The 16,084-nt window shown below is 44.7% G+C and overlaps 1 protein-coding gene across 5 annotated transcripts in view; it reads right to left on the minus strand.

Moving 5' to 3' along the window:
* Nucleotides 1–16,084, minus strand: part of disp1 (dispatched homolog 1 (Drosophila)) — a 360,433-nt gene that overhangs the window by 225,089 nt on the left and 119,260 nt on the right. The gene's annotated exons all lie outside the window — the stretch shown is intronic.

The raw sequence follows: 16,084 nt of genomic DNA on the forward strand, positions 1-16,084 counted from the left end.
CTGTTCTAAGAAGAACAACACCAGCTTCTCCAGTACTTCCACATAACTGAAGTCCCTCATCCCTGATACCATTCTAGTAAATCTCTTCCGCACCCTCTCTAAAGCCTGGACACCCTTCCTAAAGTGTGGTGCCCAGAATTGAACACAATACTCCAGCTGAGGTCTAACCAGTGCTTTATAAAGGTTTAGCATAACTTCCTTGCTTTTGTACTCTATACCACTAATACAGCCCAGGATCTCGTGCGCTTTTTTTTAAACAGCCTTCTCAATTTGTTCTGCCACCTTCAAAGATTTGTGCATGTGCACCCCCAGATCTCTGTTCCTGCACCCCCTTTAAAATTGTACCATTTAGTTTATATTGCCTCTCCTCTTCCTACCAAAATGCATCACTTCACATTTCTCTGCGTTATATTTCATCTGCCATGTGTCTGCCCATTTCACCAGTCTGTCTTTGTCCTCCTGAAGTCTGTTACTATCCTCCACATTGATTACTATATTTCCAAGTTTCATATCTTCTGCAAATTATACCCTCTATACCTAAGTTCAGGTTATTATTATATATCAAAAAGAGCAGTGGTCCTAATACTGACCCCTGGGGAACACCACTGTATATTTCCCTCCAGTCTGAAAAACAACCATCCACCACTACTCTCTGCTTTCTGACCCCAAACCAATATTGTATCCACGCTGCCACTGTCCCTTTAATCCCACGAGCTTTAATTTTGCTAACAAGTCTATTGAGGTATTTTTATCAAATGCCTTTTGAAAGTCCATATACACATCAACCACACTACCCTCATCAATCCTCTCCGTTATTTCATCAAAGAACTCAATCAAATTACAACACCAGGTTATAGTCCAACAGTTTTATTTGAAAATCATTTTCAAATGAAACTGTTGGACTATAACCTGGTGTTGTAAGATTCCTTACAGTTGTACACCCCAGTCCATCACCGGCATCTCCACATCAATCAAATTAGTCAAACGCTGACTATAGTGGGCCTTGAGCCCACAACCTTCTGTTTTAAAAGACAGAAGTGCTACCAACTGAGCCAAGCTGATATAACGACGATAAATGAAACAAAAATAAGTTGCCAGAGGAACAAAAAACAGTACTCTGTGTATTAGACTACACCATATTACTAGGGTTACAACATTAAGAGGGTGGCTTCTGAAGTATCACAAGTAATTCAGTTAAATTAGCAATATATTGAGTTACATTGAATCTACAGCATAGAAAGAAACAGGCCATTCGGCCCAACTGGTCTATGCCAGTATTGATGCTCCACATGAGCCTCCTCGCTCCCTACTTACTTCATCTACCCCTAACAGCAAACCTTCTATTTCTTTCTCCATCGTGTTTATCTAGCTTCCCCTTAGATGCATCTATGCCACTGACCTCAATTGCTCCTTGTCGTAGCGAGTTCCACATTCTTACCACTCTCTGGGTAAAGACGTTTCTCCTGAATTCCCCGTCGGATTTACTCGTGACTCTATTGTATTGATGACCTCGAGTTTTGGATTCCCCCACAGTGGAAACAATTTCTCTATGTCTATCCTATCAAACCATTTCATTATCTTAAAGATAATGACCTCCAACAGGCCACTCCTCAGTCTTCTCTTTTCCAGAGGAAAGAGTCCCAGCCTGTTTAGTCTTTCCTGATGAGTACATCCTCTCAGTTCAAGTATCATCCTTGTGAATCTTTTTTTGCTCCTTTTCTAATGCCTCGATATCCTTTCAAAATGTAGACCAGAACTGTGCAGTGTACTTCAAATGTGATCTAAGGTTCCATACGAGTTTAACATAACTTCTTTGCTTTTAGAATCATAGAAAGGTTACAGCACGGAAGGAGGCCATTCGGCCCATCGAGACCACGCTGGCTCTATGCAAGAACAATCCAGCGAGTCCCACTCAACGCCCTTACCCCGTAGCCCTGCAAAAATTTTTTCCTTTCAAGTACTTATCCAGTTCCCTTTTGAAGGCATTGATTGAATCTGCCTCCACCATCCCCTCGGGCATTCCAGATCCTAACCACTCGCTGTGTAAAAAAGCTTTTCCTCATGTCACCTTTAGTTCTTTTGCCAATCACCTTAAATCTATGTCCTCTGGTCCTTGACCTTTCCGCCAATGGGAACAGTTTCTCTCTCTCTACTCTGTCTAGACCCTTCATGAATTTAAATGCCTCTATCAAATCTCCTCGCAACCTTCTCTGCTCAAAGGAAAACAACCCCAGCTTCTGCAGTCTATCCACGTAACTGAAGTCCCTCATCCCTGGAATCATTCTAGTAAATCTCTTCTGCACCTTCTCTAAGGCCTTCACATCTTTCCGAAAGTGCAGTGCCCAGAACTGGACACAATAGATCAGTTGTGGTCGAACCAGTATTTTATAAAGGTTCATCATGACTTCCGTACTTTTGTACTCTATGCCTCAATTTATAAAGCCCGGGATCCCGTATGCTTTTTTAACCGCTTTCTCAACCTGCCCTGCCACCTTTAATAATTTGTGCACATATACCCCCAGATCTCTCTGTTCCTGCACCCCTTTTAGAGTTGCGCCTTCTAGTTTATATTGCCTCTCCTCGTGCCCATTGTGTCCTGTACACCCAAGTCCAAGTCATTAATAGAAATGAAAAAAGCAGTGGTCCCAGCACCAACCCCTGGGGAACACCACTGTACACCTCCGTCCGGTCCAAAAAACAACCGTTCACCACTATTCTCTGTTTCCTCTCCCTCAGCCAATTCTGTATCCATGTTGCTAATAGGAACACAGGAACAGGAGTAGGCCATTCAGCCCCTCGTGCCTGCTCCGCCATTTGATAAGATCATGGCTGATCTGTGATCTAACTCCATATACCTGCCTTTGGCCCATATCCCTTAATATCTTTGGTTGCCAAAAAGCTATCTATCTCACATTTAAATTTAGCAATTGAGCTAGTATCAATTGCCGTTTGCGGAAGAGAGTTCCAAACTTCTACCACCCTTTGTGTGTAGAAATGTTTTCTAATCTCGCTCCTGAAAGGTCTGGCTCTAATTTTTAGACTGTGCCCCCTACTCCTAGAATCCCCAACCAGCGGAAATAGTTTCTCTCTATCCACCCTATCTGTTCCCCTTAATATCTTATAAACTTCGATCAGATCACCCCTTAACCTTCGAAACTCAAGAGAATACAACCCCAATTTGTGTAATCTCTCCTCGTAACTTAACCCTTGAAGTCCGGGTATCATTCTAGTAAACCTACGCTGCACTCCCTCCAAGACCAATATGTCCTTCCGAGGGTGCGGTGCCCAGAACTGCTCACAGTACTCCAGGTGCGGTCTAACCAGGGTTTTGGAGAGCTGCAGCATAACTTCTGCCCCCTTGTACTCTAGTCCTCTAGATATAAAGGCCAGCATTCCATTAGCCTTATTGATTATTTTCTGCACCTGTTCATGACACTTCAATGATCTATGTACCTGAACCCCAAAGTCCCTTTGGACATCCACCGTTTTTAACTTTTTACCATTTAGAAAGTACCCTGTTCTATCCTTTTTTGATCCAAAGTGGATGACCTCACATTTGTCTACATTGAATTCCATTTGCCACAGTTTTGCCCAGTCATCTAATCTATCAATATCGCTTTGTAATTTTATGTTTTCATCCAGTCTGCTTACAATGCCACCAATCTTTGTGTCATCGGCAAACTTAGATATGAGACTTTCTATGCCTTCATCCAAGTCGTTAATAAATATTGTGAATAATTGAGGCCCCAAGACAGATCCCTGCGGGACTCCACTAGTCACATCCTGCCAATGTGAGTATTTACCCATTATCCCTACTCTCTGTCGCCTTTCGCTTAGCCAATTTCCTAACCAAGTCTGTACTTTTCCCTCAATTCCATGGGCTTCTATCTTAGCTAACAGTCTCTGATGTAGGACCTTATCACATGCCTTCTGGAAGTCCATATAAATAACATCCATTGACATTCCCCTGTCCACTACTTTAGTCACCTCTTTAAAAAATTCAATCAGGTTTGTCAGGCATGACCTACCTTTCACAAATCCATGCTGGCTCTCTCTGATTAACTAAAACTTCTCGAGGTGTTCAGTCACCCTATCTTTAATTATAGACTCCAGCATTTTCCCCACAACAGATGTTAGGCTAACTGGTCTATAATTCCCTGGATTCCCTCTCTCTCCTTTCTTAAAAAGCAGAGTGACATGTGCAATTTTCCAATCTAGAGAACTTTGTAAGATTATAGTTAGGGCATCTGCAATGTGCTCACCTACTTCCTTTAAAACCCTGGGATGGAAACCATCTGGTCCTGGGGATCTGTCACTCTTTAGTGCTATTATTTTCTTCATTACTGTTGCTTTACTTATGTTAATTTTATTGAGTCCCTGTCCCCGATTCAATATTAGTTTTCTTGGGATTTCCGGCATGCTATCCTCTTTTTCTACTGTAAATACTGACGCAAAGTAACTATTCAACATGTCCACCGTTTCCCCATTGTCAATGACAATATCCCCACTTTCAGTTTTTAAGGGGCCAACACTGCTCCTGACCCACCCTCTTTTTCCTAATATAACTATAAAAGTTCTTCGTATTGGTTTTGATATCCCTTGCAAGTTTCTTTTCATACTCTCTTCTTGTAGCTCTTACTATCTGTTTTGTGATCCTTTGTTGATCTTTGTATCTTTCCCATTCGCCAGGATCTGTGCCATTTTTTGCCTTTTTGTGTGCCCTTTCCTTATGTTTTATACTGTCCTTGACCTCTTTAGTTGTTCATGGCTGTTTTTTATGGCAAGTCATAATAAGAATAAAACCGGACGGACCACCCGGCATCGGACCACTAGGCACCGGACACGACAACGGCAAAACACCAAGCCCAGTCGACCCTGCAAGGTCCTCCTTACTAACATCTGGGGACTTGTGCCAAAATTGGGAGAGCTGTCCCACAGACTAGTCAAGCAACAGCCTGATATAGCCATACTCACAGAATCATATCTTTCAGCCAACGTCCCAGACTCTTCCATCACCATCCCTGGGTATGTCCTGTCCCACCGGCAGGACAGACCCACCAGAGGTGGCGGTACAGTGATATACAGTCAGGAGGGAGTGGCCCTGGGAGTCCTCAACATAGACTCTGGACCCCATGAAATCTCATGGCATCAGGTCAAACATGGGCAAGGAAACCTCCTGCTGATTACCACCTACCGTCCTCCCTCAGCTGATGAATCAGTCCTCCTCCATGTTGAACACCACTTGGAGGAAGCACTGAGGGTACAAGGGCACAAAATGTACTCTGGGTGGGGGACTTCAATGTCCATCACCAAGAGTGGCTCGGTAGCACCACTACTGACCGAGCTGGCCGAGTCCTGAAGGACATAGCTGCTAGACTGGGCCTGCGGCAGGTGGTGAGCGAACCAACACGAGGGAAAAACTTACTTGACCTCGTCCTCACCAATCTACCTGTCGCAAATGCATCTGTCCATGACAGTATTGGTAGGAGTGACCACCGCACAGTCCTCGTGGAGATGAAATCCCGTCTTCGCACTGAGGACACCATCCAACGTGTTGTGTGGCACGACCACCGTGCTAAATGGGATAGATTCAGAACAGATCTAGCAGCTCAAAACTGGGCATCCATGAGGCGCTGTGGGCATCAGCAGCAGCAGAATTGTATTCCACCACAATCTGTAACCTCATGGCCCGGCATATTCCTCACTCTACCATTACCAACAAGCCAGGGGATCAACCCTGGTTCAATGAGGAGTGTAGAAGAGCATGCCAGGAGCAGCACCAGGCATACCTAAAAATGAGGTGCCAACCTGGTGAAGCTACAACTCAGGACTACATGCATGCTAAACAGCGGAAGCAACATGCTATAGACAGAGCTAAGCGATTCCACAACCAACGGATCAGATCAAAGCTCTGCAGTCCTGCCACATCCAGTCGTGAATGGTGGTGGACAATTAAACAACTAACGGGAGGAGGAGGCTCTGCAAACATCCCCATTCTCAATGATGGCGGAGTCCAGCACGTGAGTGCAAAAGACAAGGCTGAAGCGTTTGCAACCATCTTCAGCCAGAAGTGCCGAGTGGATAATCCATCTCAGCCTCCTCCCGATATCCCCACCATCACGGAAGCCAGTCTTCGGCCAATTCGATTCACTCCACGTGATATCAAGAAACGGCTGAGTGCACTGGATACAGCAAAGGCTATGGGCCCCGACAACATCCCAGCTGTAGTGCTGAAGACTTGTGCTCCAGAACTAGCTGCGCCTCTAGCCAAGCTGTTCCAGTACAGCTACAACACTGGCATCCACCCGACAATGTGGAAAATTGCCCAGGTATGTCCTGTCCACAAAAAGCAGGACAAATACAATCCGGCCAATTACCGCCCCATCAGTCTACTCTCAATCATCAGCAAAGTGATGGAAGGCGTCGTCGACAGCGCTATCAAGCGGCACTTACTCACCAATAACCTGCTCACCGATGCTCAGTTTGGGTTCCGCCAGGACCGCTCGGCTCCAGACCTCATTACAGCCTTGGTCCAAACATGGACAAAAGAGCTGAATTCCAGAGGTGAGGTGAGAGTGACTGCCCTTGACATCAAGGCAGCATTTGACCGAGTGTGGCACCAAGGAGCCCTAGTAAAATTGAAGTCAATGGGAATCAGGGGGAAAACTCTCCAGTGGCTGGAGTCATACTTAGCACAAAGGAAGATGGTAGTGGTTGTTGGAGGCCAAGCATCTCAGCCCCAGGGCATTGCTGCAGGAGTTCCTCAGGGCAGTGTCCTAGGCCCAACCATCTTCAGCTGCTTCATCAATGACCTTCCCTCCATCATAAGGTCAGAAATGGGGATGTTCGCTGATGACTGCACAGTGTTCAGTTCCATTCGCAACCCCTCAGATAATGAAGCAGTCCGAGCCCGCATGCAGCAAGACCTGGACAACATCCAGGCTTGGGCTGATAAGTGGCAAGTAACATTCGCGCCAGATAAGTGCCAGGCAATGACCATCTCCAACAAGAGAGAGTCTAACCACCTCCCCTTGACATTCAACGGCATTACCATCGCCGAATCCCCCACCATCAACATCCTGGGGGTCACCATTGACCAGAAACTTAACTGGACCAGCCATATAAATACTGTGGCTACGAGAGCAGGTCAGAGGCTGGGTATTCTGCGGCGAGTGACTCACCTCCTGACTCCCCAAAGCCTTTCCACCATCTACAAGGCACAAGTCAGGAGTGTGATGGAATACTCTCCACTTGCCTGGATGAGTGCAGCTCCAACAACACTCAAGAAGCTCGACACCATCCAAGATAAAGCAGCCCGCTTGATTGGCACCCCATCCACCACCCTAAACATTCACTCCCTCCACCACCGGCGCACTGTGGCTGCAGTGTGCACCATCCACAGGATGCACTGCAGCAACTCGCCAAGGCTTCTTCGACAGCACCTCCCAAACCCGCGACCTCTACCACCTAGAAGGACAAGGGCAGCAGGCGCATGGGAACAACCCCACCTGCACGTTCCCCTCCAAGTCACACACCATCCCGACTTGGAAATATATCGCTGTTCCTTCATTGTCGCTGGGTCAAAATCCTGGAACTCCCTTCCTAACAGCACTGTGGGAGAACCGTCACCACACGGACTGCAGCGGTTCAAGAAGGCGGCTCACCACCTCCTTCTCAAGGGCAATTAGGGATGGGCAATAAATGCCGGCCTTGCCAGCGACGCCCACATCCCGTGAACGAATAAAAACAAGTGCTTGCCCCTCAGGGGTATAAACCGGTTCTGTATCTCATTAAATGTTTCTTTAAACATTTCCCACTGATCATCAGTCGTTTTACCCATTAACAGATTTGCCCAGTTTACTGTGGACAGTCTCTGTCTCATCCCATTGAAGTCGGCTGTCCCCAAGTCTAGAATCTTAGCAGCTGATTCACTTTTTTCCCTTTCAAACACTACCTTGAACTCGATCATGTTATGATCGCTATTGGATGGATGTTCGCGCACAGTTCAGCCATTAACTGAATCTGGTTCATTACTCATTACTAAATCTAGTATGGCTTGCCCCCTTGTTGCCTCTCGGACATACTGCTGTAGAAAACTATCCCGGACACACTCAAGAAATTCACTACCTTTCTGACAGTTACTAGTCTGCTTTTCCCAATCTATGTGAAGGTTAAAGTCCCCCATTAAGACCACTATGCCTTTCTTAAATGCTTGTCTAATCTCTGCATTTATACAATCTAGCACTTCAGAGCTGCTGACAGGGGTCCTATACACAACTCCCACTATAGTCTTAGATCCTTTCCTATTTCTCAATTCAACCCATAAGGTCTCTGTTGGCTGCTTACCTCTCGTTATATCCTCCTTTATCATTGAAGTGATTTAATCTCTAATCATTAAGGCTACTCCTCCCCCTCTTCCATTTTCCCTATCTCTCCTGTAGACCTTATAACCTGGTATATTTAGTTCCCAATCCTGACCATCCTGCAGCCATGTGTCAGTAATAGCTATCATGTCATACCCTCCAATTTGAATTTGAACCTGTGGTTCATTTAATTTATTCCTTATACTCCGTGCATTTGTATATAGAACTCTTAGTTGGGCCACACACCCTAGCTTGACCTTCAGCTTTGATGCTGGGATAATCGCCTTACGCCTTCCAGTTTTCACTATATCTGTACTGCCTAAAGTACACTTTCTTTCTCCTGCTTTACGCTTTTCCCTATCACTTGTTCTTGAACAACTGTTTGTACTATTTGTATTGTAAATTTCCCCTGGGTCTTCCCCTCTCTTGCTGCTCTCAACTTTACTCCCTTCTGACTCCCCGCTAAGGTTCCCATCCCCTGCCACTCTAGTTTAAACCTTCCCCAACAGCACTAGCAAACACCCCCGCGAGGACATTGGTCCTGGTCCTGCTCGGGTGTAACCCATCTCGCTTGTACAGGTCCCATCTTCCCCAGAACCGGTCCCAATGTCCCAGGAATCTAAATCCCTCCCTCCTGCACCATCCCTGCAGCCACGCAGTCATCCGGTCTATTCTCCTGTTCCTATACTCACTAGCACATGGCACTGGTAGTAATCCTGAGATCACTACCTTTGAGGTCCTGCTTTTTAATTTATCTCCTATCTCCTTGAATTCACCTTGCAGGAGCTCATCCCTTTTTTTACCTATGTCGTTGGTACAGATATGGATCACGACTACTGGCTGTTCACCCTCCCCCTCCAGAATGCCCTGCAGCCGTTCCGTGAGATCCTTGACCCTAGCACCAGGGAGGCAACATACCATCCTGGAGTCACGTTTACGGTCCCAGAAACGCCTATCTGTTCCCCTTACATTGAATCCCCTATCACGATAGCCCTGCCACTCTTCTTCCTCCCCTCATGTGCAGCAGAGCCACCCGTGGTGCCACGAACTTGGCTCTTGCTGCTTTCCACTGATAAGCCATCTCCCCCAACAGTATCCAAAGCGGAATATCTGTTTGAGAGGGAGATGGCCCCAGGGGACTCCTGCTCTACCTGCCTAGTCTTTTTGCTCTGCCTGACGGTCACCCATTTCCTTTCTGCCTGCGTAATCTTTACTTGCAGTGTGACCACCTCACTGAACGTGCTATCCACGATAATCTCAGCATCACGGATGCTCCACAGTGAATCCACCCGCAGCTCCAGCTCTGAAATGCAGTTAAGCCAGTAGCTGCAGCTGGACACACTTCCTGTACACATGGTCACCAGGGACACTGGTAGTGTCCATGACTTCCCACATAGTGCAGGAGGAGCATATCACGAGTGCGAGCTCTGCTGCCATGACTTGCCTTAGAGTTACACTGTGTTCACCTCTCAGACTCTCCTCCCGCTCTCGGTCTCTCCTTTTATACTGTGCTCACTTCTCGGACTCTCCTGCCTCACCTGCGACGTCGCACAGTAGTTTTCCCTTATTGCAGGTCTGCTGCTGCTTTTATTCCCCACTCTCAGACTTCTGCTGCTCAGGTCCGCCACCACTCTGCGGAAAAAGTTAGGAAAAGCAAGGCAAAGCAGCACCTCTTTCCCCCACTTCACCGAACTCCCACACTCACCAAACTCTCAGCTGCCTCACTCGGTGCTCTGCTGCACTCCGTGTTCGGTTTGCACTAACAGGCCCCTGTTCTTCTACTATTTGTGACTCAGATGAGTCAGGCCTGCTCCTCCTTCAGGAACCAGTTTAATCCAGCTAACCAATTAACTAACTGCAGCAGCTCTCTCTGCTGAAGCCTGACAGAAACTTAAAAATTTAAACTTTAAAATTGAACTTAAACAGTTGATAGCAATTTACACTGGATTTTAAAGAGATTAACCCTTAAACTCCCACACTCACCAAACTCTCAGCTGCCTCACTCAGTGCTCCGCTGCACTCCCATTTCCTTTCTGCCTTTATTCCACACGCCATAATCTTGATGATAAGCCTATCGTGCGGCACTTTATCAAACAATTTTTGAAAGTCCATATACACCACATCAACTGCATTGCCCTCATCTACCCTTTGTTACCTCTTCAAAAAACTATCAGGTTAGTTAAACACAATTTGCCTTACAAAAATCCATGCTGGCTTTCCCTAATCAATCCACACTCATCCAAGTGACTGCTAATACTGTCCCGGATTATCGTTTCTAAAAGTTTCCCCACCAGAGGTTAAACTGACTGGCCTCTTGTTGCTGGGTTTATCCTTACACCCTTTTTTGAACGAGGGTGTAACATTTGCAACTCTCCAGTCCTCTGGCACCACCCCCGTATCTACGGATGTTTGGAAGATTATGGCCAGTACCTCTGCAATTTCCACCCTTACTTCCCTCAGCAACCTAGGATGCATCCCATCCGGACCAAATGATTTATCTACTTTAAATACAGCTAGCCTTTCTAGTACCTCGTCTTTATCAATTTTTAGCCCATCCAGTATCTCAACTATATCTTTCTTTACTGAGACTCTGGCAGCATCTTCTTCCTTGGAAAAGACAGATGCTAAGTACTCATTTAGTACCTCAGCCATCCCCTCTGCCTCCATGAGTAGATCTCCTTTATGGTCCCTAATCGGTCCCACCCCTTCTCTTACTGCCCGTTTACTATTTACATGCCTGTAGAAGACTTTTCGATTCCCTTTTATGTTGGCCGCCAGTCTATTCTCATACTCTCTCTTTGCCCCTTTCATTTCCTTTTTCACTTCCCCTCTGAACTTTCTATATTCTGCCTGGTTCTCACTTGTGTTATCAACCTGGCATTTGTCATACACCCCTTTTTTCCATTTCACTTTACTCACTATCTCTTTCGTGATCCAGGGAGCCCTGGACTTTAGTTGCCTTACCTTTCTGCCTCGTGGGAATGGACCTAGACCATACCCGAACCACCATCTCTTTAAAGGCTGTCCACTGTTCATTTACGGTTTTGCCTGCCAATCTTTGATTCCAATTTACCCAGGCCAGATCTGTTTTCATCCCATTGAAATTGGCCCTCCTCCAGTTAAGTATTTTTACTTTAAAGTGGTCCGTAACCTTTTCCATAGCTATTCTAAACCTTATGATACTATGATCGCTGCTCCCTAAATGCTCTCCCACTGACACTTGCTCCACCTCATTCCCTAGAACCAAGTCCAGCAATGGCTCCTTCCTCATTGGGCCAGAAACATACTGGTAAAGAAAGTTTCCCTCAATTCTATACCTCTAGAAATGAACCCCAGTGCTTGGTTTGCCTTTTTTTTTAAATGGCCTTATTAACCTGCATCACTACTTTTAGTGATTTGTGTATCTGTACCCTGAGATCCCTTTGCTCCTCTACCCCATTTAGACTCTTATTATTCAAGCAATATGTGGCCTCCTTATTCTTCCTATCAAAATGCACCTCACACTTACCTATATTGAAATTAATTTGCCAATTACACACACATTCTGCAAGTTTATTCTTCCTATCAAAATGAACCACCTCACACTTATCTATATTAAAATTAATTTGCCTATTCTGCAAGTTTATTAATGTTTTCCTATATTTTGTCTCAGTACTCCTCGGTTATTAGCTATACCCCCCAATTTGATGTCATCCGCAAATTTTGAAATTGTCCTTCCAATTCCCGAGTCCAAATCGTTTATGTAAATGGTGAACAATAGTGATCCCAGCACCGATCTCTGTGGAACACCACTTCCCACCTTTTGCCAGTCTGAGTAGCTACCATTAATCCCTATTTTCTGTTTTCTGCTTTGTAGCCAGCTTGCTATCCATTCTGCTACCTGTCCCCTGACTCCACAAACTCTGACCTTAGTTATGCATGTACTATGCGGTACCTTATCGAAGGCCTTCTGATCATGCTCAAAATGTGGAAGGAGGAAAATAAACTTTGATGTTAGCAACTACTGTAGTAACTCTCCAATCTGCTGTATTAAATTATATGATGACATCCCTAGAGTCGTACACTACATATATTCTGACTTAATAAAGCTCTCTGGCTACTCCAGAAAAGGCTGACTATTTGTTACAGTACATTAAGCAATTGTCTTGCATATCAAACTGCAGAAATTATACGTATAGAGTCAGGATAATGGATGCCTGGGAAGAGATAAATAAATGTAATTCAAATCTAGGAATTCTGATCATATTATGAATCATGAAGCAGAGCATGAGTGGTTTATGGACATTTGCAGAACCCCGTCACAGATTAATTTAGAGCAGTATCTAGCACCTTGTGTTGATTTTGAGGTGTGAGCCTTGGCTCAGGTGGTAACGCTCTCGCCTCAGAGGCAGAAGGTTAAGGGTTCAGGTCCCACTCCAGAGACTTGAGGACAAAATCTAGGCTGACACTCCAGTGCAGTACTGAGGGACAGCACTGGGCTCAGAAATGATGCCCTCTGCAGTGAAATAGCCTTCCAACGGGGGTCAGACACTGGCTCACGCTAGGGTCAGCATATATAGTTGAAGCAGCTGTCAATGGTCATCACTTAAGTTCAGGCCTGAAGAATGGCCACTTGACTTAAGTGGTGGAAGGTGGGCCAGTGTCTGAAACCACAATCTGCCCAAGTCAGCACCTTCCAAAAAAAGGGGAGAAAATTAGAGCTAGGGTGGGGAGCTTCCAGACATTGGCTTTTTAATTCCATTTTCAGTGAACCAGCCCGCTTTTCCTGAAGTGTGGTTTGAGGTATTTTTGAGGTAGCCACAACTAAAGAGCAACAACAAAGCAGAGAGAGAGACTGGAGCCTTAAATAATGTGAATTCTAACACAATCCCATAAATGTACAGGTTTCTCATGTACACAATCACATTTACCTCACAAACAATCTGCAGCCTTCATGGATTGAGAATTTCAAAAGAGCTAAAAAAAAACCCAGCCATTACTTCACTTGAAGCACTCCTTGCCAACTTGTAATGTGACCGAACCAACAGATGTACAACATTAAAAAACACAGGACATACCGAAAGCAGTATTCATTTGTCACACAGCTTAACTGGTCAGACTCTATAATCCATTCCCATCGTCCCACAACAGGCAACTTCTTTACTCAGAAAATCTGCCATCAGAGCAGAACAAATTAAATCGGATCTCAAATAAAATCCTCTTTTTTGATGACTACAACTGTTCAACAACAAAGAAAGTGGCACTATCCAAGTTGGAGGGTTTTGCTTTATTAAAAAAAAAATTTTTTAACAAATTGATTTTTTTAATAAGACATTTCAGTGAGTAAATGAAAGGGGCTGGGGCAACTTGCATTGGCAAAGTATTTTAAGTAAAATTGTGCAGCAAAATGCTTTCCAAAATATGAAAATAAAAGTCAATTCAGCACTTCCTTTAAATCAGCTCATGGAAAGATTTCAGAGAGAGATATAAAATTCACAGCTGTATATAACAGACTCATCACTTCACAAATCAATAGGCGGGGGGGGAGGGGTGCTAAAATTTGTTCACATACTAATACGCCACTCTTGGAAATGTGGGCCACTATAGACAAGCATGTGAGCTGAAACTAATACAGGCTTCAACAGACTATATAGAATCATAGAATGATACAGCACAGGAGGCGGCCATTCAGCCCATCGTGTCTATCCAATTAGTCCCACTCCCCTGCTCTTCCCCCATAGCCCTGTACATTTTTTCCCTTCAAGTATTTGTCCCTTTTGAAGGTTATTATTGAATCTGCTTCCACCACCCTTTGAGCAGTGCATTCCAGGTCATTACAACTCGCTGCGTAAATTTTTTTCCCCCTCACGTCGCCTCTGGTTCTTTTGCCAATTATTTTAAATCTGTGGGGTCCTCTGGTTACCGACCCTCCTGCCACTGGAAACAGTTTCTCCTTATTTACTCTATCAAAAACGTTCATAATTTTGAACACCTCTATTAAATCTCCTTTTAAGCTTCTCCGTTCTAAGGCAAACAACCCCGGCTTCTCCAGTCTCTCCATATAACTGAAACTCCTCATCTTTGGTACCATTCTAGTAAATCTCTTCTGCAGCCTTTTTAAGGCCTTGACATCCTTCTTAATGTGTGGTGCCCATAACTGAACACAATACTCCAGCTGAGGCCTAACCAGCGTTTAATAGGTGTCACATCATCTAGCGGTGTCATTCCCGCCACCTATATCCTCACAATCCTGAACTTATTACACCGAATCCTACTTTCATTCTCATGCCGAGACTTGAGCTCCTGACCTCCATCAATCTTCCCTTCTTCCTACAATCTGCTGGCTTTTACAACTCACAAGCTCAGCATCACCTAATCACTGCTTCTTTATCTCTTCTGCTCTCCTACTCTTTCCAACACTGGATAATGGCCTTGACCGTCCACCCAAATTTCTCAAAGTGCTGCATCATCTGCTTGTTCCACTGGACATTAAGGATCTCAGGCTACTATGTGAAGAGAAGCAGCAAGTTCTCCTGATGTCCTGGCCAACGTTCCTCCCTTAACCTAACACTTGTTTGTTGGATCCTGCTGTGTACATAAAGGCTGCTGTGCTTATCTACGATGTGGAGATGCCGGTGATGGACTGGGGTTGACAATTGTAAACAATTTTACAACACCAAGTTATAGTCCAGCAATTTTATTTTAAATTCACAAGCTTTCGGAGGCTTCCTCCTTCGTCAGGTGAACGATTTTCACATCGTTCACCTGACGAAGGAGGAAGCCTCCGAAAGCTTGTGAATTTAAAATAAAATTGCTGGACTATAACTTGGTGCTTATCTACATTACAGCCAATATAATTCAATGTAAAAATAAGACAAGGAACGGCACTTTTCACAACCTCAGGATTTCCTTAAGCGCTTCACAACCAATAAAGTACTTTTGAACCGTTGTCATTATTGTGATGTAAGGAAAGGAAGTCATTTGTTCGTGAAATCCTTTGGTCATTTCCGAGAGAGGTGATAAGGTGCTATGTAAATGCAAGTCTTTCTTTCATTTATTGTGTACAAATGTCTAAAGAAGTTGTGGATCCAAAGAATCCATGCACGTTAAACAAAATGACACTCATTCATTGCAACAAGGACTGGTTCAACACAGGTTTACAAATACTGTGCATTCCTGCCTTTTACTTTCCCGGGGAAAAAAAAGAGGTGGAGGAGACAAGGAAAAATAAATCCCCAAGTACACAGAGTAAATAAATGTCATTTTTCCAATGTTTTCTCAAAATCCAATCCCAAAAGCAAACTCTTGAGCACAAAGCAAGCTTTTTCAAAGTATTAGCTGCATACCAAAGGTAAATATTTACCTGTATTCTCTGCAGAAACTCTGGCAAATTGTACAATGCCTGAGGTGGCCAGGAGCTCTTACAATGCTGCATGATCAAAAGGGAAAGAAAGCCAAATAACACATAATCTCACTGGGAAACTATTTACTTTTTTTTTTAAGTCCAGGAATAATAAAACTGTAACCCTTATGTTTCCCTTTATATAGAAATTAACTAGCAAAGTGTCTGTGGAGTTGCCCATGGTGAGCTGAAGTTTATTGTATTTAAACAGTTAACTGGATGGAGAGGGGAGAGAAGGGCAAGGGCAAGAAAAGGAGGGGGAGAAGGGTAATGGGAGATATTTAGCAGGAGACGGGAGGGGGGGGGGGGGGGGGGGGGGGGGGAGTACAGCAAAAGAGGA

Source organism: Heptranchias perlo, chromosome 5 (assembly GCF_035084215.1).
Source record: "Heptranchias perlo isolate sHepPer1 chromosome 5, sHepPer1.hap1, whole genome shotgun sequence".
Taxonomy (NCBI): Eukaryota; Metazoa; Chordata; class Chondrichthyes; order Hexanchiformes; family Hexanchidae; genus Heptranchias; species Heptranchias perlo.